A 23818-nucleotide genomic window follows, 5' to 3' on the forward strand; every position below is an offset into this window, starting at 1 on the left:
ATGTAAAAGAAGCCTTGATGACAGAGGCTGTGGGGTTTTGTCTTTCATTTCTCATAATGGCTTTTCTTTTACATAATACACCTCGATTTGGCCCTTAAATTGTGGTCACCCATTTATGTGGAATGCAATGGTGTATTTCTCATAATGGGGTATGCATGCTGATTTCCCCTTCCTGTCTGAGCCTGATATTTCTATCCCTCTCTCCTCAGATGGCTTCAAAGAGAAGGTATCCCACAACCCCCTAGGGGCCCTGTGATTGAAAGCTCAGAAGGAGGATGGACAGAGTGCCAAAGTCTTATAAAGAATGTAACAGAAGATACATACATTATTCAGATTACAATTTTTATGCAGGGTATGGTATGTCCACACAAATACAAGCAAGGGAAAGTTGTTATTTAATGATTTCACGGTTCCTTGTTGGCTGCCAAGAAAGAAGAAAAACATATCCATAATTCTTTACTGGAATAAATGGCTGTTTAATTACTTAACTTTGTAGAAGATGAAAATCATTGGGACAGATATGAACTGGTTGCTGGACGGCTTCGCTCTGACCAGGGGTGGGCATGACATACTTCTGATGAGCTTATCATGTTACGCCCACTAGAGTGTTGAAATTCAGCCTTTCTTTTTAATGGATTTCAGTTGTATAGATGGGGTGTGACAACTTCAAATATTCCTGAAATCTAAAGCGTAGAAGACTTGTGAGATTTGCCCTCAAACTGGAAGATTTCCTGATGCCAGAGCACCAAGCGATTAGCATGGCCGAGACATTTAGTATGGCAGAACTCAAATACAAATATATTCATAAACAACCCCCCCCCCTTCAGGGGCCCCTTGCTGGCCACCCCAGCTATGCAATCCCCAATCCACTCTTCACACGGCTGGCTGTATAAAATCAGTTTCCTCTGCTCTGCACCACGCTTTTTCAGGGAGGGAGAGATGTCTCATCATCATACTGATGTCAAACCGCCTCTCCAGAGAGAGGACTCACACCGTGCCACAGGGTACACCACTCGAGCAGAAGGCAGGGGCAATTGACAAAATATACACAACATCAATGCCCCAGGCAGAATGAAGCCAGCTAAGGACACAAATATACTGTAGCTGCTGTTTATCTATTAATTAAAAGAAGGATGAAAATAAACACAGAAATTGTTTTCGCCCATCTGCAGTGCCCTGGGACTGCTTTGCCAAAGTTATTGAGAGGGAAATGGTATTTCTAATTTCTTAGACGCTTCCTCCCTACACGGCAAGTCATTCAGTCTGCATACATCATTATTTTTCAGATTTGTTTGTGGAGGTATCACTTTCCCCCGCTCGTCGTCCCCACTCCCCAGTGCACAGGGAGGGATGCAGCTGTGCAAAATTAATTTTTCATCAGGTTTAAAGGCTTTTTGGCAGGCTATCCCAAAGTCCCGAATCCAGCCATGCAGGCAGGGTTCTTGAAGTAGGAAAAGGCTTTCCCGCTGCTCCGCTCCTCTCAGCTCCTTCGCCTCTCAGCAGGTTCAGGGATTCAATTTATGACTCCTGTCAAAGCCTCTGACAGGCCTTAAAGGGGAAGCAGCGTTTTACTGACTCCCTCTCATTATTCCCCCAGGGCTCTGGGTTGGGTCCTTGTCATTAACAGCTGTGGAGTCCACGGTGCCCCTGTGAGATGGCATAATATGGCATAATGCACTCTGTCTGGGCTCGCTGGGCTTAGGAAGACGCATGCCGCCACTCTCTCTCTCTCTCTCTTGTTCAGTTGTTCAATCTCTCTGTCTCACTTCCTCTCTGTTGTTCAATCTCTCTATCAGTCACTCATCTCCTTAGTCTTGCTAATATGAACAGTATGGCTCCCAGTCAGAGGGAGTCACAGATATACAATGTGTACAAAACACTATTCTTTCCATGTCATAGGCTGAACAAATGAATCCAGGTGAAAGCTATGATCATTTATTGATGGCACCTGTTAAATCCATTTCAATCAGTGTAGATGAAGGGAGGAGACTGGTTAAAGAAATATTTTCAATTGACAATTGAGACATGGATTGTGTATGTGTGCAATTCAGAGGGTATATGGGCAAGACAAACGATTTAAGTGCCTTTGAACGGGGTATGGTAGTATGTGCCAGGCACACCGGTTTGGTTGTGTCAGAAACAGCAACGCACTGGGTTTTTCACGCTCAACAGTTTCCCGTGTGTATCAAGAATGGTCCACCATCCAAAGGACATTCAGCCAACTTAACACAACAGTGGGAAGCATTGGAATCAACATGAGCCAGCATCCCTGTGGAACGCTTTCGACACTTTGTCCATGCCTCGATGAATTGAGGCCGTTCTGTGGGCAAAAAAAGGGTGCAACTCAATATTAGGAAGGTCTTGTACAATCAGTGTATATCCTCTTAAAATCAGCAGGAGGAGACCATGCTGGAAGAAATCATCATGGATTTGTAGTTAAGGATGTAGTATTGTATGTGCTCCTCCCAAATTGACCTGAATGGCAAATCATGCAATCGCTTCAAATGGGGAGACGTTCTGAAGTACGATTTACCATATTTAGTTTGGACACTTATACCCAGCCCATCTTGTTCTAAATGTACAGTAAATGTGGATGCCATTTTGGAGACATTTCTGAATCTCATCCATATAATTTACTGTAAGTATTGTAACGGTAAGTACTTACCAGTTTAAGTAATTACAGACATGGCTCTACAGTCAAAAATGATTGAGCATTCATCCGTCTAACATATTTATCTTTATCTAAAAATAAGCCTACTCTCCAATTTAAATAACATCAGCCTCTCACCTTGAGTTAACAATCTTTCCTTACACCTCTAGGTTAGTGAAGGTGAAATCTGAAGCACCTCTCTGCTGTAATTGTCGGAGCAAGTCTGGTATTGATTTTTCTCTCCTCCATCTTCAGTAGCCTTCCAATTACACACACATACATACATACACACACATACACACATGCACACAAATGCACAGACACGCACAGACACACACACACGCAGACACACATACACACACACACAAACAAGAGGGATCTGCACCAGGCTGAGACAACCACTTGTTTAGCACCAGGCGGCCCTGGATAGAAACCTTGGGAAAATGTTTGTGGGAGGGTTAATGAATTTAGATCAGTGTTTACTGCAAACAGTACCGTGCCATAGACAAACACTGCCATGCCAGAGACTGCTGCGGCTGCCTTGATGTCTCAGTATGGCTGGCCACAGGTCAGATTTGGGTCGTCTCGGAGACAATGCGGCTGATTAGGATGGCAAACACCAACGGCGACTGCCTCCTGGCTGCAGGGTTCGAGTCATGGCCTGTATTCATAAAGAGTCTCAGAGTAGTGCTAATCTAGGATCAGGTCAACCCTATCCATATTATCGTATTCATTATGATCTAAAAGGAAAAACTGATCCTAGATCTGTACTCCCACTACTCACTACTCTGAGTCGCTTCATGAATATGGGCCCTGGACTGGTTAAATGCAAAGCCATGCTTCACTATAATAAAGAAGTCCATTGGGTGATGATAGAATGGGGTGATTGTAGTTTAGACGACCATTGAAGTGTAGATTCATAGAGTAGATTAATGTTTTTGGACAAGTTCTAGTCCTGTAATACACTTTATTATACGCTTTATAATATTGTTCTTTTGGACATTGGACAGAAACGAAATGGAATATACTATTTTCTCTCACAGACACATGAAGAAACTCTGGGAAATTGTTCGGAGATATAAGTAAGAATCTGATGTCTGAATACCATGTTCGAAGTCAAGTCAGTCAGTTATTTGAAACACATTGCAGTTCCAGTTCCTATGGCAGTAAAATCCTATCGATGTCAGATTGTATTACTGTACACAGCTGGGAGCAAACAGGGTGATTCACTACAGTATCTGGAGATTATACGGGGGAGAGCGGCTTTAAAATGTATCAAATTATGATGAGGACAAAGGCCAAACATCACAATAGCATTCCTTTAGCATTTCTGGGACATGAGCGTCTGGCCCTTTTCTTTTTACTCCCCCCAGTACGTCTAGTCCGCACCTTGAATAATAAACAACTCTTTGAGAAAAATATACGAAGCGGCTCTCACTACAAGCATGTTTAAAAGATAGCACTTCACGCGGTCTGATTTAAAACGACACCCCTGGAAATGCAGGTCTTCATTACATTTGCAATGCTAACTTTTCCCGGATGGCGCTAACGCGGCTCAACAGTCTGAGATGGAGGGGGCTAATTGCTGAGAGGTGGCCGGTAGTAACATGAGTGCTTATAATTGGTGGGTGTGGAGGACACGCTCTGTGTGTGTGTGTGTGTGTCTGTGTGTGTGTATAATTGGTAGGTGGAGGATGCGCTCAGTGGGTGTGCTGGAGACTATTTGAATATCACTATCCACTGTCTCTGTGTCATGATGGAACTGCATTTACTGGGACAAACAATCTCAGAAGAGTCTAGTCCATGGACTTTCTCTATTTCTCTCTGTATCCCTCTGCCTGTCTGTCGGTCCACTTGTCCGTCCTGTCTTTCTGTCTCTCTCTCTCTCACTCTCTCGCTCTCTTTCTCTCTCGCTCTCTCTCGCTCTCTATTTTCGACATCTCGATCTCTCTTTCTGTCTCTTCTCTCTTTCTCTCCCTCTGTCTATAAATATTGATAAAGTCAGGAAAATGCTTCTGGCAGCATATGGGCCTCTCCAGAATATATCAAAGTCAATAGCACTCTATTACACTTAACCCAATGTTGTGAGTAAACAGAGCACAAAGGTCTTTGCATAAAATCAGCTCATTGGACTTCGATATTAGACAGGGATTGATAGAAAGGTTTCCCGTAGGCCCTAGGTCCTAAAAGGCTGCTGAGGCTATTTCTGAACTGTAGCGTTTAACCTCAACGGAAGCCAAATTGAACTTATTGACTTATTTAAAAGCTCTGAAAGCAGGATGCAAATCATGCTCATGGGGGGAGCAGCCTCCTTAATTGGGTTTTAAGTGGGGGGATAGGCTTCATATGTACCACTACCATTGGTCCCTTTATTAGTTTTCATGGGCTTGCAGGGGGGACAATACACCTTGGCTGCAGCAGCCTCCTCCCAGCCTCCTCCCTCAGTGACGGGCTGAACAATGGCCCTGTTGTGAGCCCCCAATGGTGGGGAGTATAGCCCTGGCCCCTGGGAGCCTGCACCGGCAGCTGTGGTGGGATCTAGGGGAGGAGTGGAGAGTAGGGGAGAGGGAGGAGGGGAGGAGAGAGGTCATAGAAGGGGAGAAGGAGGGCCAGTGCTGTGGGAACGTTCTCCCCTCCTCAGTATGTCTGCTGACTCCAGAAAGGCCACTGAACACTGCCGCCATTTGCAATTCAGATCATGTCCAGGGGAAAGGGGAATCAATGGTCCTGTATCAATCTGCTGACTGCTAATGTCATCTGCATTTTGATTCCCGACCCCCACTCTGCCGTCCCCCACACAACCACCATTGTCCCTCAGGGGCCACCCCTCTCTATGTTCCATTGCACAGCCAGGGATCCCACATTAGGCAAGGAAAATCCACAACTCAACATCCCTTTGAGGGGAGAAGCAGTAACTGTCATTTAGAAATGTGTTTAGCAGGTCTGAGGTCTGTCAAATAAAGGAATGAATGAAGAAAAAGGAAAACAAGTGTGGAGGCAATACCCGTCAGTGTTTGGAGAACGAGACGTTTTACCCTTGTGGTCATTGTGGTAATATCCCAATTTGTGTCACAAATCTGGTTAGAATGACACGCTAAATCAAAACAGGCAAAGGACGTGACAGTTTACAGTGGCACAGTGACGCATATAGAGACAAAGAAGATGGACAAAGTATAGGACAAAGTTTAGGAAGAAAAAAACTATTACAAGGAATAGGGCAAAGTAAAAAGAAAAGTTGAATCACTTTTGTGCGAATCACAAATGTAAGAACTTGTTATAAAATCAAAGCCCCTTTAGCAAACACACTAATTAGAGCAACCTATTAAGACATTCCATTGTTTTTTTCTCTTTCATCTCTCTCATAGATTTGTACGATACATGATTTTCTTTTTACTTCTCAGACGTTTATTTGAGGTTATCTGAATTCATTACCAATCTCTTTGTCTAACCAAGCTTTTTGTTGAAGCATTTACATTCTACTCAGGCCTGAATCAAATATTATATAGATAATAGAGCAAAAGGAGAAGCACTTTGAAATGAATCTAACTACTCTAAAGTATTCTGGTTTTAATCATTATCGATATTATTAAGAGAATTTGTTCTGCTTCTCACACATATTACATTTAGTTCTTAAGTTGATCAGTTTTCCCAAACTATAAGTACTGTCAATGCTTACCAGGCACTCTTAAGACCCTCACCGAAAATGCGTCCGAATTATATTCTCCAAATATCTACGTGATGTAGCATTTGGCTGAGGCAGGAAGAGGGACATACATGCATTTAGTGGACCTTTACCCTTCATGGAAAATACCCAAGATATTTATGTCCATTACCATTTGAGTTAGAAGCAAACCCTTATCCCTTAAACCTGGGGTGAGTAAGGGAGCGTCCCAAATGGAACCTTATTCTCTATTTAGTGCACTACTTTTGACCAGAGTCTTATGGGCCCTGGTAAAAAGTAGTGCACTATAAAAGGAATAAGGTGCCATTTGGGGCACAGACTGAAACACTGCAGAGGAGTTCAATTGGCAGAAATGCTATTCTGGAGTCAAAAAGTTCAGCTTGTGCAAGGCAGTCTGCCTCTGCCTGTCCCATTATACAGTTAAATGTAGACAGAGGGTCATCCGGTAGCAAGCTACCCCTCGTCTGTGGGGAAACAACTGAAGAAAACAGCTGGATAGTGATGGCAAAGGCTTGAACATATAGACACTGGGTCATTGGTATTCTCCCTGAGTTCAGAGTCCAGGACTTGGCTAGAGAGAGTGAAGTGGGATGGGGGGTTTAAGGGGAGGTGTGTGTTACAGGGAAGGGTAGTGAGTTATACTCCTTCTCTAACACTGTTTTCATCTGACTCTGCAGCGCCTTTACTACAGTATAGTAAGTCCTGATTTTGTTTAAGTGGATCTTACGAAGGCTTCATAAAACGACGTACTGTAGATGCTTTACAAATCATGTATAGCCATATATCATGCTCTATGACTATTCATAATGTGGCATAACTGTGTGACATTGCCATCAATTTATTTGTTCACATTTATAGAGTATGAAATACAGTTAAAGATTATTTGTGGCCCATCCATTTATGCAGTGCTTATGAAGCCTATATGAATGCATTAAATCAAATCAAATTTTCAAATCAAATGTTATTGGTCACATATACATATTCAGCAGATGTTATTGCGGGTGTAGCGAAATGCTTGTGCAAAGTGGCTTAGGAGCTAGAGCTGCCATGTCTGTCGGCGCCGTCTTGCCATCAAGAGGAAACCTTCATAAGATGCACATTAAATCAAATGGGACCGTATAGTGCTCATCCTCCTCATCATTTCTGACCAGGCTGACCAGGAAGTATAGTGATATACAGTGGATAAACTTCCATTGAATGGTATAATTTGGGTCCCTCGCCCGCTCAGTCAGTCCGTTTTCTCTGTATCCTGTTCAACCCTAAGCTTTGTGTAAATTTATGAGATGATCCAGGGCACAGCATTTTTTATTATTCATGAAGCAGTTTGGAATGGGCCACAAAGTCAACTCCATTCAAGATCTGGTCTTGACCAGCATTAAAAAACAACCCATTGACTTTATCAAATGTAAATGTGTCAGAAATTTATTGAGAAAAAATCATGACACAATAAATAAATAATGTTCTTGTTTTTCATAGATGTTTCATTGATTTGTTTGTTTTGCTTATTTCTTTCCTTTCCATATAATGGACAATTCTAGATGATTGACACGACCAGCAGAAGACCCCATGCTATCTTTCTTTTTCCATATTTTATCCACCAATTATTAATCTATTTGATGAATAACAGCTTGACCAGAATAACACTCTGGGTTCCGGCTTGATAACCCATCAAATAACATGACCCATTACTTCAGCTAACATTCGGCAATCGTCTGTCTCACCATCCAATAGAACACACAACCCCCCCCCCCCCCCCATTCTGATTAAGTAAAAACAAATAGCAAGAAAGGCCAAATAAATTGAAATGCTCCTTGTAGAGCAAGCAAAGCATGATAAAGTTCGGCTGCAGTACAGAGTGGTGAAATCGCTGTTGTAAATCTGGAGTTGAAAAGTTCAAATTAAAACTGCTGACATATTTACTATTGAGGCCAAAGCCGTTCAGATATTATGAGCGGGAGACAGAGAGAAAAAAAAAAAACTTGATTAGCAGGAAATAATTTGTTATTTCTACAGACTAATGTGTTTGACCCCACTGCATGGGTCTGGACTGTGGTTTGTAAATGTTTTTGAGTGCAGCCCCAAACAAACACATTTAGTATGTCTCTAAGGTGAGGGACCTTTTGGCGCTGTAGTTGGCCTATAATTGGCTGAGCTGGAGAACTCAGGCTTATGGTTGGCTGTGCTAGGGAGTGGGGAACTCAGGCTCAAGTCGAGCTCTGGAGTCTCACTAACAGTGTGAAGATCATAACCCATAAATGCCTTAAAGAGTGTCATTAGCTAATTAGATCTGTTTCACTGGGACACTAGTAACACACACTTAATGAATCACTGTGATTGTCTACAGGACACCTCAATATATACAGGTTAGGATCATACCTAATAGGCATTGTGGTCTGTGGTTGCTGGAATAACTGAACACAGTTTTTATTATATTCTAAAATGTGATTGTCATTGTATTAAGATCTGCTGAGAGTGGACTTTCTCAATCACTATATTCATCAGTATTTCAGTCATCAATTATCATGTGATAATACATGATTATATGATAGCTAGACCCTTCTCATTGTTGATAGCTCAAACTCACAGTCAACTGTTGCATTCACTCCAATCCCAATAATACTTTAGGCTTGTAATCATAAGCAAATTCTTACAAGCTGTTTCAGCCACTTGAAGACAAGATTTGACAAATGGTTGTGCACAGCTGCGCACAGAAGTGCTGCGGCTCAGTTTGGAAATATTTCAGAACCTGCTTTGCCAACTTCCAGGGATTCAAACCAGAAGAAGAGGGGTGCATTTCCAGGGAGAGGGAACATCTGTGTTTAGGAAGGGCAAGCCTCGAGTTACCCAACAAGTTGTGGAGTAGAGCTGAACTGAGGTCTGCTATTACTGCCCTTAAACTTTTCAAAAGGTTAGCCAATTTGCCTTGAGGCAAGCAAATGGAGCTGGCAGCCTCAAGTCAATGTACCCAAACAGTGAGGTGATTGGCTAGGCAAACAAATTCCAGGAGCGGGAAAAGAAAACACAAAGTAATGCAAATGTAAACAAATTAATATATGAATATGTCACAGTCTGTGTGCACATAACTCTATGAAAACGTCACCACCGCGCTCGAACGAATCACCTTCGTCCTGTATTGTGACAACAGACGATTGAGTAGAGAAAAGATGGATGGTGGACTCTGAAGGTCGGCAGTGTTTGTGTGTTTGCTTTTGGTGTTTGCAGAGAAGGGCCTCTCTCTTTTTTTTACGATGCCGTCTGCAACACAGCCAGAATAGAACTTATTGTCTAAATTTGCAGCCCCCTCAGTGAAGGATGGCCCCATTGAGGTGTTAATGACAATACCATTTTAACTTCCCACACTGGCTCCTCTTTCATGGTTTAAAGTTCTACTCCCCTCTGCCAAGGATAACAGACTGTAATGGACATTTTCTGCCTGAGCAATTATGTGAAACGCAACTCAACTGCCCTCAGAGTTTTGTTTGTGATGGTTTGTGGCAGGGAGAGCAAATGCTGGACTGAGCAAAGTCCAAAAGTTCAGTCCTGTTGTGTCAGTTTATTTTTACAATCCTCACGAGGTCTACATTTTCATATCATATCTCATTCAAAATCATATGAAAATATCAATTACAAAGTCACTGTTATGACAGTGCAAGCTCTCGGGCAATACAAAAAGGCTTCAGAAGGCCACTTTATGGTGTGGAGTTGCAATGTTTTGTCTTGGCTTCTTGTCAGCTGTACTCCTATGTACAGTATTTTTCAAGCCTTGAGACAACCAAAAATAAAGTTGCACACAACGTCTAGATGGTTCTTCCACTGTATATGATTCCGAATATTTATATTACCCACATTCTCAAGCACATATACAGTTCTCTATTCATTCATACATGATTAGTTTATACTGTACTTTGCGCCGAGTTCAGTTTATCCTGATTCCGCTGAGCCTTTTCCATGATCTCGGGTGCATGTCAGGACTGTGCTGAGTACGTTTTTACTTTGATGAAGTTTGGATGCCTTTCCCCTATGTCCTGAGAACGTCTTTAGGACGAGGCCAAATAATTCCAAGCATTTATTGGCCTGTTTTGTCACATTTTCTCAAACAGAACGTTTCATTACTCTCACACATATATTCATTGACTCTCAAATGTACAGAAGGTGGGGTCATCAACTCCTCTGTACACATCTGTGGTCATAGTAAAGCAATTCTCATTACAGTGTTTTGCCTTCTAGACCAAAATGCAACCACAGACTCTAACCTTTCTGCACCAGACTGCACAAGCAGCTCTGAAATGTCTCTCCTTGCTTATGTAACTCTGCAGCTAAATGTGCTTACCCTGCACCCATCCCTCCTTCTTAACACTGTCATTCCTGCCAGTTAATTATATCAATTTGTGCTTGTTGTTGAATCGCTGGCTTCTGAGCATGTCCAGAGGAAGGTGTTTCCTGAGCACCTGGGGAAGAGGGTCTTCTTGCTTGTGGCGGGGGTTGATTCATGCAGCTCATTAGCCAACTTTCTCCTTGCCTTCATCCCAAATGGCACCCTATTTTATATATAGCACTCTACTTTTGACCAGGGCCCAAATGGCTCTGGTCAAAAGTAGAGCACTATATAGGGAATAGGGTGCCTTTTGGGACACAACCCTTATCTCATCTGCAAACAGCCTGGTTTGCATATTGAAGCAAATGGAAAGTGAAGGTGTAATAAGGGAGAGGGGAGAAAATACAGCCCTAAAACTTCTGATTGGCATTACTGCCTAATTTATGGCCGGAATTACAAAGTACAATATATATACAAAAGTATGTGGTCACCCCTTCAAATGAGTGGATTCGGCTATTTCAGCCACACCCATTGCTGACAGGCGTATAAAATCGAGCACACAGCCATGCAAACTCCATAGACACACATTAGCAGAAGAATGGCCTTACTGAAGAGCTTAGTGACTTTCAACTTGGCACCGTCATTGGATGCCACCTTTCCAACAAGTCAGTTCATAACATTTCTGCCCTGCTAGAACTGCTCCGGTCAACTGTAAAGTGCTGTTACTGTGAATTGGAAACATCTAGGAGCAATAATGGCTAAGCCGCGAAGTGGTAGGCCACACAAGCTCACAGAACAGGATGAATCTGAGTTTGGCGGATGCCAGGAGAACGCTACCTGCCCGAATGCATAGTGCCAACTGTAAAGTTTGGTGGAGGAGAAATAATGGTCTGGGACTGTTTTTCAAGGCTCGGGCTAGGCCCCTTAGTTCCAGAGAAGGGAAATCTTAACACTACAGCATACAATGACATTCTAGACAATTCTGTGCTTCCAAGTCCATACAGAAATGGTTTGTCGAGATCAGTGCGGAAGAACTTGACTGGTCTGCACAGAGCCCAGACCTCAACCCCATCGAAAACCTTTGGGATGAATTGGAACACCGACTGTGAGCCAGGCTTAATCAACCAACATCAGTGCGCGACCTCATTAATGCTCTTGTGGCTGAATGGAAGCAGGTTCCTGCAGCAATGTTCCAACATCTAGTGAGTGGAAAGCCTTCCCAGAAGAGTGGAAACTGTTATAGCAGCAAAAGGGGGACCAACTCCATATTAATGCCCATGATTTTGGAATGAGATGTTCGACGAGTAGGTGTCCACATACTTTTTATCATGTACTGTATGTCTGCCCCCCCCCCCAAAATAACACACCGTTCCTGCTAATAATAATGCTAAGGACACTGGGTTTTGTATAATTGACATATTCTCTAAACCAAAGCTGTTGACATTGTTGCCACACTAGTTTTTCATTATGACACAATGGAACTAATAAATTCACAAAATGTGAGCAATACTTAGCCGGAGGAAAACGTCAGAGCACCTTACCGATCACTGCAGCTGTACACAGCCCATCTGTAAATAGCCCATCCAACCAAATACCTACCTCATCCCCATATTTGTTTTTGTTTTTCTGCTCTTTTGCAAACCAGTATTTCTACTTGCACATCCTCATCTGCACATATATCACTCCAGTGTAAATTGCTAAATTGTAATTACTTCGCCACTATTGGCCTATTTATTGCCTTACCTACTTACTTCATTTGCACACACTGTATACAGATTTTTCTATTGTGTTATTGACTGTACGTTTGTTTATTCCATGTGTAACTCTGTGTTGTTTTTGTCGCACTGCTTTGCTTTATCTTGGCCAGGTTGCAGTTGTAAATGAGAACTTGTTCTCAACTGGCCTACCTGGTTAAATAAAGTTGAAATAAATAATAAAATGCAAATGGAAGAGGGTCATGCTTTTTTACATTTCCGTTAGTGGGAGTGTTTAGTATTTGTTTTATTTAGTCCAGGGGAGGGTCATGCAATTTGTAATTGATTAAATGTCAGTATTTTGTCATTTACGTACAGAATTCTACTATGTGTAACTTTGGTGTACAACCCTGCTCTCTCTCTCATTCTCCTTGCTGAGCCTGGCTGGGGGGGCATTTTGCTTTTACCTTTCCATTGGCTGCTCGATCAGTCCCTCTTTGGGCTTGGCTTATGAAGAACGTGGGCATGTAGAGTATCTGGCGAATCAAATAGCGATCGGGAGCTAGCTGAATTTGTCCAATAGAATCTGTTGTTTTGCTCTATTTGCTTCGTTTGGTTATAAACGGTAACGGTTTCTGTAATGAATATGCTCCTGGCTGGGAATTTGAAAGGAGAGAGAGCAAGAGAGACAGAGAGAGACAGAGAGAGAGAGAGAGAGAGAGAGAGAGCAATGGCGTGATCGAAATACACCATATGAGTAGCCTGCTAATGTACCTTTCTTCGACCTTAAACTGTCGAGAATAGATCCATAACTGATCCAAATGGTTACATAATCAGGCCGAGGCTGTATGGTACTCCCTGTAAATAAATCAAATCAAATTTTATTTGTCTCATGTGCTGAATACAACAGGTGTAAGCATTTCACCTTACAGTGAAAGCCCTTAACCAACAACGCAGTTTTAAGAAAAATAAGTGTTGAGTAAAAAATAACAAATAATTAAAGAGCAGCAGTAAAATCACAGTAGCAAGGCTATATACAGGGGGTACCGGTAAAGAGTCAATGTGCAGGGACACAGGTTAGTCGATGTAAATGAGGTAATATATACATGTAGCTAGAGTTAAAGTGACTACGCATAGATAATAAACAGAGAGTAGCAGCAGCGTGGGGGGGGGGGGGGGACAATGCAAATAGTCTGGGTAGTCCACAATCATCTAATTTGTCTTGATCACGCTGAGGGAGAGGTTGTTGTCCTGCCAGGTCTCTGACCTCCCTATAGGCTGTCTCATCGTTGTCGGTGATCAGGCCTATCACTGTTGTGACATCGGCAAACTTAATGATGGTGTTGGAGTTGTTCCTAGCCATGCAGGGAGTAGAGGAGGGGACTGAACACTCACCCCTGAGGGGCCCCCAGTGTTGAGGATCAGCGTGACAGATGTGTTGTTACCTACCCTTACTGGGGGCGGCCCATCAGGAAGTCCAGGATCCAGTTGCAGAGGGAGGTGTTTAGTCCCAGGGTCCTTAGCTTAGTGATGAGCTTTGAGGGCGCTATGGTGTTGAAAGCTGAACTATAGTCAATAAATAGCATTCTCCGTCATAGCTTTTGTGAGTGTTTACAATTTGCACCCTTATAAACACTCACAAAAGCTCTGACGAAGGCCTTGAGGCCGATACGTAAAGATTAATAAAGAGCAGTGACACTAGCAAGAGCAGTGTGCGGGTTTCTTCTTTTTTCTCATCTCAGGAGAGACTACATCCCTTTTCCTTTTTACAAGAAGCATTAATGTGTGAAAATCCAAATAGTTTGCATAGTCAACTTTCACACAGCACTGACACACACACACTTACCCAGCCAGCTATGTGTGACGTTTTAAATGCATGCAGTTCTGTCTTGTAAGCTGTTCTTGTCTACTAATGTTCTGTATTTTGTCATGTTTCATGTTTTGTGTGGACCCCGGGAAGAGTGACTGCGGCAATCGCCACAGTTAATGGGATCATTCACTTGATAACAATAATAAATGATTCATTGCACTGTGTTGTTGTACCTTCCTTGGTAGAATAATGTTATTGTCTAAAAACGGAGGCCTAATCAATAATGGACCTTGCGTGCCTGACTGCTGCAGAGCTCGGCCTGGAGGAACGCACAGATCTGCCATTTCAACCCATCTTTTTCTTGCAATTTGACAGGTAAATATTCATTGCCCTAATATTTAGTTAATGAGCGGCCAAATATCTAGCTACATTTTCAGCTTCTTCGGCTACACAACTCCAGCCTCTCTCTTTAAGCTGTTCCTGTGGGGGAGGGTACGTTTTCTTTCGAACACTTCGGGAGGGCCAGGTAAAAATACATTTTCCTCACAGGAAGGACCATCAATTTTAATTTAAAAGATTACCTCTAGGTATCCCTCAATATAAATAATGATCACTCCCTTACTTTTAGATTTGTAGTCAGAGTATGCCGTACTATATGTGTATAAAATGTAGATCCTTGTCTTGGGAATGAGAGATCTCTATTATTCAGGCAGGAAGCATATAAAAGGTTATATAAGGCTATAGAGGTTACAGTATTTCACAAGGCTAAGTCAAGGACCTTTATTCGTAGCATAATATATGCCATTTAGCAGACACCTTTATCCAAAGCGACTTACAGTCATGTGTGCATACATTATTCGTATGGCTGGCCCCAGCAGGAATTGAACCCACACCCTTGGTGTTACAGGTGACATCCTCTAGCAACTGATCCACACAGGACCAGCCACAAAGTCAGTGTTTCTTATGTGGAAAGGACCCAGATGTTAGTGTGTGTTTTATCTGAGTGTAGAGAGCAGTTCAGCTTCATGAGGGGAGAGAGCAGGACAGCTAGCGGGATTCATGTGAGGCTAGACAGCAGAGCAGTACTTCTGGTGTGGAGAGAGGAGAAAAGCAGATCTCCTGGGCCATGGCTGACTGCTGCCTGCCGCCTGTCTGTAGGAGAAGAACGTAAAAGGGATGGAATTCCAGTTCCAAGTCTGGAAAAAATATCTTCATATGACGACTGGTGTATGGAACCTATGGAACCTCGACAGATCCCATCCAAAGAAAACAACATCACTTTGGGCTGCTGTGTCCCAATTTACCAGAGCTTTCAAAGATCAAGTCCTGTATTATAAATGAGTCTATGTGTTAAAGAAGGAGGGGGGGTGTGTGTGTGTCTGTGTGTGTCCATGAATGCGTGCTGTACTGTAATGTGCATTAGTTCCCATCAAGAAGCACCTCTGGCAATAGTTGGCTGTGTTGAAGCTCTGTGAGCGACAGGAAATCCACGATCCATTAATCAACGTGCCATATGAACTGTGAAAAGTAGTTCACTATATAGGGAATAGGGTGCCATTTGGGACGCAGGCCAGGATATAATGGCGTCATGAACACAGCAGTTTAGCCTGCAGGTTAGCTACCTGGCTGTAGGATACAGTGTGTATCACTTCTAAACCCATTAATGGAATATGGTTACGATACCGGTATCCTACAGCCTGTTTGTTGCACTTAATGTTTTAGGCTACTTTGGCTTCAGTGCTATAGGTATACCATGGATTTGTACTGTAGCTAATCTTAATATTTCATATGCAGGATTATTCATTTCTACTCATTGACCGAGAGCAAATATAACCTTGGAATCGAGAATATCTCTCAGTATTATTGATTTATCTTTTCAATAAGCCAGGTAGGCCAGCTCAGCTCAAGGTCCATATGAAATATTTGAGGCAGAATTGAATCTGAAAGGTTGTCCACCGAACCCATACGAACCATGTCAATCAATTATTGCTGGATTACAGACTGTAAATGTGGAAAAGCATAATGCTTATTGAATAATATCAGAGTTTGGAGATCAGAACATTGAATATGAATTACAGAAACCTGAAGACCAGGCAAGGTCCTATCTATGAAGGTCAGACCTGACACTTTGAAAATTCAGTTTCAGTTGAAAATTCAATTCAATGAAAAATGCAAAAATAATTTGCATTCCTCGTCATTCCTTCTCTGTAATACTAGTCTGCACTATAATACATTCAAATGATCAAAACATTACACAATCAACCAATAAATATCTAATTTTAATGATGAACTCCCAGATGAGAAACTGCACTGCATCAACGAGGCAAAAAAATCGAAGGTTTTACAAACTGAGTAAAGCAAGCCGCCGGGTATCTAAAATGTGTTGTGGTACCCAAGCTACACCAAGAAACATACTTTAATCTCTGTTTGGAACATGTAAACAATCATTAAGGTGGTGGGAACTCTATTCAGCCTTTCAGCTAGTTGATAGATAAAGGAAGCGTTGCCAATGTCTACATGTACACATGAGACTGAGCTGTCTCCCAAAAGCTTTCAAGACACTATTTGTGAGCTTGTGTATAAAGAGATTTGCACACACCTATAAATACACACACACCACACACACTCACACACACACTCACACAAACAGACACAGACAAGCATTGAGACGTGCTCACAGGAACCAAGGGAACTACTCAGGCTGATGTTAATGTACCCCCCCCCCCCCCCCCCGAGTTCAATCGCAGATGCTCTGCTGGCTTGTAAAAGTGGGGAGGCATGGGAGGCATGGGTTTCTTAATTAGTGGGATGTTTTGAAAGGACCCACGTCCCGGCTTGGCAGGTTGGCAGCACCTGATTAGTGAAGGAATGGGAGCGCTGAGAAGCGCTGAGAAAGAAGCATCTCAAACTCAAAAGTTTCCCAAAATAAAGACTGAAAAGGCACAAGTGCTCCTCTGCTGTTCATCACACCTCCTTCTCTCTCTCCCTCTCTCTCGCCTCCCGGGGCCCATAGATTGGGCTTGCTGTGTTGTTCTCTCTGCATCTCTCTCACTTCACCTGACAAATTTCATTCAGGAAGGGATGTAAACACAGAGGGGAATACAGTATGTGAGCCTAAAAACAAGTCATTTGAACAAGCAATGCTAAAAAGATCATTAGACAAACACGTTGTTTTTCACATGAACCACTCGCAGGAAATGGATGCAAACTACTTGCATTATGATGTAGACGATGTATACATTTTGAATGCAAACATTCACTCTTTCCTATTTCAATGTGTAGATAAACTGTTCATTTAATCTACATTTTGGATTGAACTGACTCAGAACTTCTTACCTCTAAGTGACAGGTTGGGGACAGTCTTTTATCTATGACAACCCTCCAAGGTCAGCGACATGTAGTAGTGTCCATGGACCAGTGTGATATCCCCTAGCTGCTTTCCTTGTCAGGACCACCCTGTGTAGTGGTACACAAGGGAGAATCCCCAAGACCTCTGCATGGGTAATATTACTGATTTTGGAATTAAATATACTCCTGTGAAGGGTACATTTAATGGGAGAGAAAGAGAGAGAATCTCCTCATCCTGGACAGGAAACGTTATCTGGATGAGAGGATGAGAGGAGACAGCCACCTACCACAACCATCACCAGGACCTCCATGCAGCGACAGACAGACAGCCCCCCTGACAGATGGGGACCCCCAGACCTGGGGAAACCTGGGGAGTGACAGGTTACCAGGACCCCCCTGATGTGGCTTGGAGCCTGGCTAATGGACATCTGTCAGGGTCCCAAGACAGCCACTGGGCTCAGGGACCAGTCACAGTCACCCAGGATGAGATATGTATGAAACAAGGGTGTTATGGCTCATAGATGAGTGTAGCTAATCAATGGTTCGACCCACTGACACACACACACATATACACAAGCACATACACACACTCTCTCATACATGTATTATACATATTTTCCATGCAGTCAATTTGATACATTCTTATTCCACCTCCAGTGGCACTGAATGAAAATCTGGCATATTGTAAGTAATTATATTGAACATTTATAATGGTCCCATTGCTTTGAGCTAGTGTCTTTTTTCCACAAAGCCTTGTACTGTATCGCTTTCGCTGTCAAGCAGAATACAGTCCAGCTATCTTTGTCTTAAATGTTTTACACTCTTCTCTGAAACACATGCCTATATAATATGACCGCAGTTATAGCTACAGAAAATCCATTTACATTTGTATTTTCAAAAAGACAGTAATAAACTCAAACAAACACTACACCACATCCAGGTTAGTTCGTAATTGAGAAAAAGTGTCTGGTGCAGCTTTCCACTAAGATAATTGACCTGAACAGGAGTTAGCATGTGCAGCCAAGGGCAGAGGCAGGCAGCTAATGTAAACCAAATCCTGTACCTGGGGAAATTGCCTTATTCAGGGCTAATCCTGGGGCCTGGAGGCCGCTATTGCTGATTTAATGGGGGATCTGTGGGGCTCTGTGGGGCCAGCTATTGTCCACACAACTCTAAGACATGCAACATGTGAGCCCTGTGAAAGCCACTAGACACCAGGGCTGCATCCAACCTTACCTGAATATTTATCTCTGGAGTGTGGGGTGGAGTGGGGGATGGAAAAGAGGGAGAAGGAGAGGATGAACTAGAGAGGGCTGGAAGGGGGAGAGAGGAAGTCATGTGTTGGGGGGTTGGATATGAGATTGCTAAAGAAATGTAGCATTTTTAGAACATTTCTGTACAAAAAACTCAATGATAATATATTTAAAATCAAGACTCCTTGATTTTTTTCGACATATGTTAAGTTACAGCCTTAATTCTAAAATTGATTCAATAAATTGTTTTCCTCATCACTCTACACACAGTACCCCATAATGACGAAGCGAAAACAGGTTTTTAGACATTTTTGCAAATGTATAAAAAGAAAAAGAAAAAAGAAAATGTATTTACATAAGTATTCAGACCCTTTGCTATGAGAATCAAAATTGAGCTCAGGTGCATCCTGTTTCCATTGATCTTCCTTGAGATGTTTCTACAACTTGATTGGAGTCCAACTGTGGTAAATTCCATTGATTGGACATGATTTGGAAAGGCACACACCTGTCTATACAAGGTCCCACAGTTGACAGTGCATGTCAGACGAAAAACCAAGCCAAGAGGTCGAAGGAATTGTCCGTAGAGCTCCGAGACAGGATTGTGTCGACGCACAGATCTGGGGAAGGGTACTAAAACATTTCTGCAGCATTGAAGGTCCCAAAGAACACATTGGCCTCCTTCATTCTTAAATGGAAGAAGTTTGGAACCACCAATACCCTTCCTAGAGCTGGCCGCCTGGCCAAACTGAGCAATGGCCTTCGTCAGGGAGCTGACCAAGAACCCGATGGTCACTCTGACAGAGCTCCAGAGTTCTTCTGTGGAGTTGTGAGAACCTTCCAAAAGGACAACCATCTCTGCAGCACCACCAATCAGGCCTTTATTGTAGAGTGGCCAAAGAGAAGCCACTCCTCAGTAAAAGGCACATGACAGCTCTCTTGGAGTTTGCCAAAAGGCTCCTAAAGACTCTTAGACTGTGAGAAACAAGATTCTCTGGTCTGATGAAACCAAGATTGAACTCTTTGGCCTGAATTCCAAGCATCACGTCTGGAGGAAACCTTGCCGCATCCCTATGGTGAAGCATGGTGGTGGCAGCATCATGCTGTGGGGATGTTTTTCAGCGGCAGGGACTGGGAGACTAGTCAGGATCGAGGGAAAGATGAACGGAGCAAAGTACAGAGAGATCCTTGATGAAAACCTGCTCGAGAGCCCTCAGGAACTCAGACTGAGGTGAAAGTTCACCTTGCAACAGAACAACAACCCTAAGCACACAGCAAAGACATCGCAGGAGAGGCTTCGGGATAAGTCTCTGAACATCCTTGAGTGGCCCAGCCAGAGCCCGGAGTTGAACCCGATCTAATATCTCTGGAGAAACACTTCCCATCCAACCTGACAGAGCTTGAGAGAATCTGCAGAGAAGAATGGGAGCAACTCCCCAAATACAGGTCTGCCAATGTTGTGAAATGTTGTGAAACTGTTAGATATTACTTGTTAGATATAATTGCACTGTCGGAGCTAGAAACACAAGCATTTCGCTACACCCGCAATAACATCTGCTAAACACGTGTATGTGACCAATAAAATTTGATTTGATTTGATTTGGAAATTGCTGTTCAGCAACACTCCCCATCCAACCTGACAGAGCTTGAGAGAATCTGCAGAGAATAATGGGAGAAACTCCCCAAATACAGGTCTGTCAAGTAGCGTTATACCCAAGAAGACTCGAGGCTGTTATCGCTGCCAAAGGTGCCTCAACAAAGTACTGAGTAAAATTACTAAAAACCTGTTTTTGCTTTGTCATTATGGGGCACTGTGTGTAGATTGATGAGGGGGAAAAACAAGTGAATTAATTAAATAATAAGGCTTTAATGTAACAAAATGTGGAAAAAGTCAAGGGGTCTGAATACTTTCCGAATGCACTGTATATACTATAAGTAGAGGCTATCATTAAAATATTTTCTCATGGTCTTAGCATCGCCATGGTAATAGCTTACCTCAGGCATGTAATTGCCGTCTGACCCAGTGACACACTGGGAGACATGTCAGACCATAACTACATTAGGAGAGAAGAAACAACGGGTACAGGGAAGAAGAAGAACAGCCACACTCTGACAGTCTAATCAATAAGCCATCTACAATCTTCTATCTGGAAGGTTCTATCTGAATTTCAGTATGTGGGACTATACCGCCTTATAGCAATGGATAGGACCCCTTCACAGTGGACAATATTGTGCACTATAATAAGCCTACATCTATCCCTGCGTTACCTACAATGACCTACAGTGCTGTATCGTTACCTAGTTACAGAATGTTAGGTTCCACATTTAGAACAGGAATCTATAATGTCAGTATTTTTATTCACGTTGTCTTTTATTTGTAATTTTTTTATCAATAAATACAAATAAAACAGTATGATTAACTCGAACAACAGTGTAAAAGCAGAAGCTGAATATCTTTAATAGGATTTATGTTAGTTGTAATGTCAAACACGTTCTTCTTTACAGACCTGATGTTTGCACCATTTACCTAGGGAGTATTAGTAGCTGTCAACAGGCTCTCTTTACATATCTATCCTCCTAACCAGATGCATTACATTTGATTGAATATATTCTACCTGAGGGGTTTTGTCAACCTTCCTTACTGCTTGATCGTGACTGGCTCAGGTGTGTGTGTGTGTGTGTGTGTGTGTGTGTGTGTGTGTGTGTGTGTGTGTGTGTGTGTGTGTGTGTGTGTGTGTGTGTGTGTGTGTGTATGTGTGTGTGTGTGTGTGTGTGTGTGTGTGTGTGTGTGTGTGTGTGTGTGTGTGTGTGTGTGTGTGTGTGTGCTTGCGTGTGTGTGTGTGTGGGATGAAGGACAGAGTATTTATACACATGTTTACACTTGCTACCATGGGAGCAAGATAAGGCGCCATGGGCCATTAAGGTCACAGGAATCTAGCGAAGTGAAGGCGTCCTCCTCACTGAATAATTATCTGTTCCATCCATTTTGAAAATACCAACTTGTTGACTGTCTGCTGGTGCAAATTCATATTCCTGCCTGCTGAAGTATCAGGTGGCACAGAGACCTTCAGGTCCAGGAGCATCTTAAATGTTAATGCCTTATTGATAATATGAATGTTAATGTTTGGATTGGGTTACCCTCTGGAGAGACCGTGCCTCGTGTTTGCATGTATTTGGCCTTGCTGGTGAGACTGTATGTTTTTTTTATCTAACACCCAGTGGGAAAAATGAGTTGCAATGACATCATTACAATCATATTAGATGTAATTTTTTAATTTAACTAGGCAAATTCTTATTTTGTAATGTCGGCCTACCCAAATCAAATCAACTTTTATTGGTCACATACACATGGTTTGCAGATGTTAATGCAAGTGTAGCGAAATGCTTGTGCTTCTAGTTCCGACCGTGCAGTAATATCTAACAAGTAATCTAACAATCTCACAACAATTACCTTTTACACACAAGTGTAAAGGAACGAATAAGAATATGTACATAAAAATATATAAATGAGTGATGGCCGAACGGCATAGGCAAGATGCAGTAGATGGTATAGAGTACAGTATATACATATGAGATGAGTAATGTAGGGTATGTAAACATTATATAAAGTGGCATTGTTTAAGTGACTAGTGATACATTTATTACATTCAAATGTTAATTATAAAAGTGGCTAGAGATTTGAGTCAGTGTGTTGGCAGAAGCCACTCAATGTTAGTGATGGCTGTTTAACAGTCTGATGGCCTTGAGATAGAAGCTGTTTTTCTGGATGATAGCGCCTTCTGGATGATAGGGGGTGAACAGGCAATGGGTTGGGTGGTTGTTGTCCTTGATTATCTTTTTGGCCTTACTGTGACATCGGATGGTGTAGGTGTCCTGGAGGGCAGGTAGTTTGCCCCTGGTGATGCGTTGTGCAGACCTCTACCCTCTGGACAGCCTTGCGGTTGTGGGCGGAGCAGTTGCCGTATCAAGCGGTGATACAGCCCGACAGGATACTCTCGATTGTGCATCGTAAAAGTTTGTGAGTGTTTTTGGTGACAAGCCAAATTTCTTCAGCCTCCTGAGGTTGAAGAGGCGCTGTTGCGCCTTCTTCACCACGCTGTCTGTGTGGGTGGACCATTTCAGTTTGTCCGTGACGTTTACGCCGAGGAACGTATAACTTTCCACCTTCTCCACTACTGTCCCGTTGATGTGGATGGGGGGGTGCTCCCTCTGCTGTTTCCTGAAGTCCACGATCATCTCCTCTGTTTTGTTGACATTGAGTGTGAGGTTATTTTCCTGACACCACATTCCGAGGGCCCTCACCTCCTCTCTGTAGGCTGTCTCATCATTGTTGGTAATCAAGCCTACCACTGTAGTGTCGTCTGCAAACTCGATGATTGAGTTGGAGGCGTGCATGGCCACGCAGTCATGGGTGAACAGGGAGTACAAGAGAGGGCTGAGAACACACCCTTGTGGGGCCCCAGTGTTCAGGATCAGTGGGGTGGTGATGTTGTTTCCTACCCTCACCACCTGGGGGCTGCCCATCAGAAAGTCCAGGACCCAGTTGCACAGGGCGGGGTCAAGACCCAGGGTCTCAAGCTTAATGACGAGTTTGGGGGGTACTATGGTGTTAAATGCTGAGCTGTAATCGATGAACAGCATTCTTACATAGGTATTCCTCTTGTCCAGATGGGTCAGGGCAGTGTGCAGTGTGGTTACAATTGTGTCGTCTGTGGAACTATTGGGGCGGTAAGCAAATTGGAGTGGGTCTCGAGTGTCAGGTAGGGTGGAGGTGATATGATCCTTGACTAGTCTCTCAAAGCACTTCATGATGACGGAAGTGAGTCGTGGCGATAGTCGGGGCGATAGTCGTTTAACTCAGCTACCTTAGCTTTCTTGGGAACAGGGACAATGTGGCCCTCTTGAAGCATGTGGGAACAGCAGACTGGGATAGGGATTGATTAACCTCTCTGGGATAGGGATTGATTAACCTCCCTAGTCAACAGCCAGTGGAATCGCGTCGCGCGAAATACAAAACCTCATAAATGCTATAACTTCAATTTCTCAAACATATGACTATTTTACACCGT

This window comes from Salmo trutta, chromosome 2 (assembly GCF_901001165.1).
Source record: "Salmo trutta chromosome 2, fSalTru1.1, whole genome shotgun sequence".
NCBI lineage: Eukaryota > Metazoa > Chordata > Actinopteri > Salmoniformes > Salmonidae > Salmo > Salmo trutta.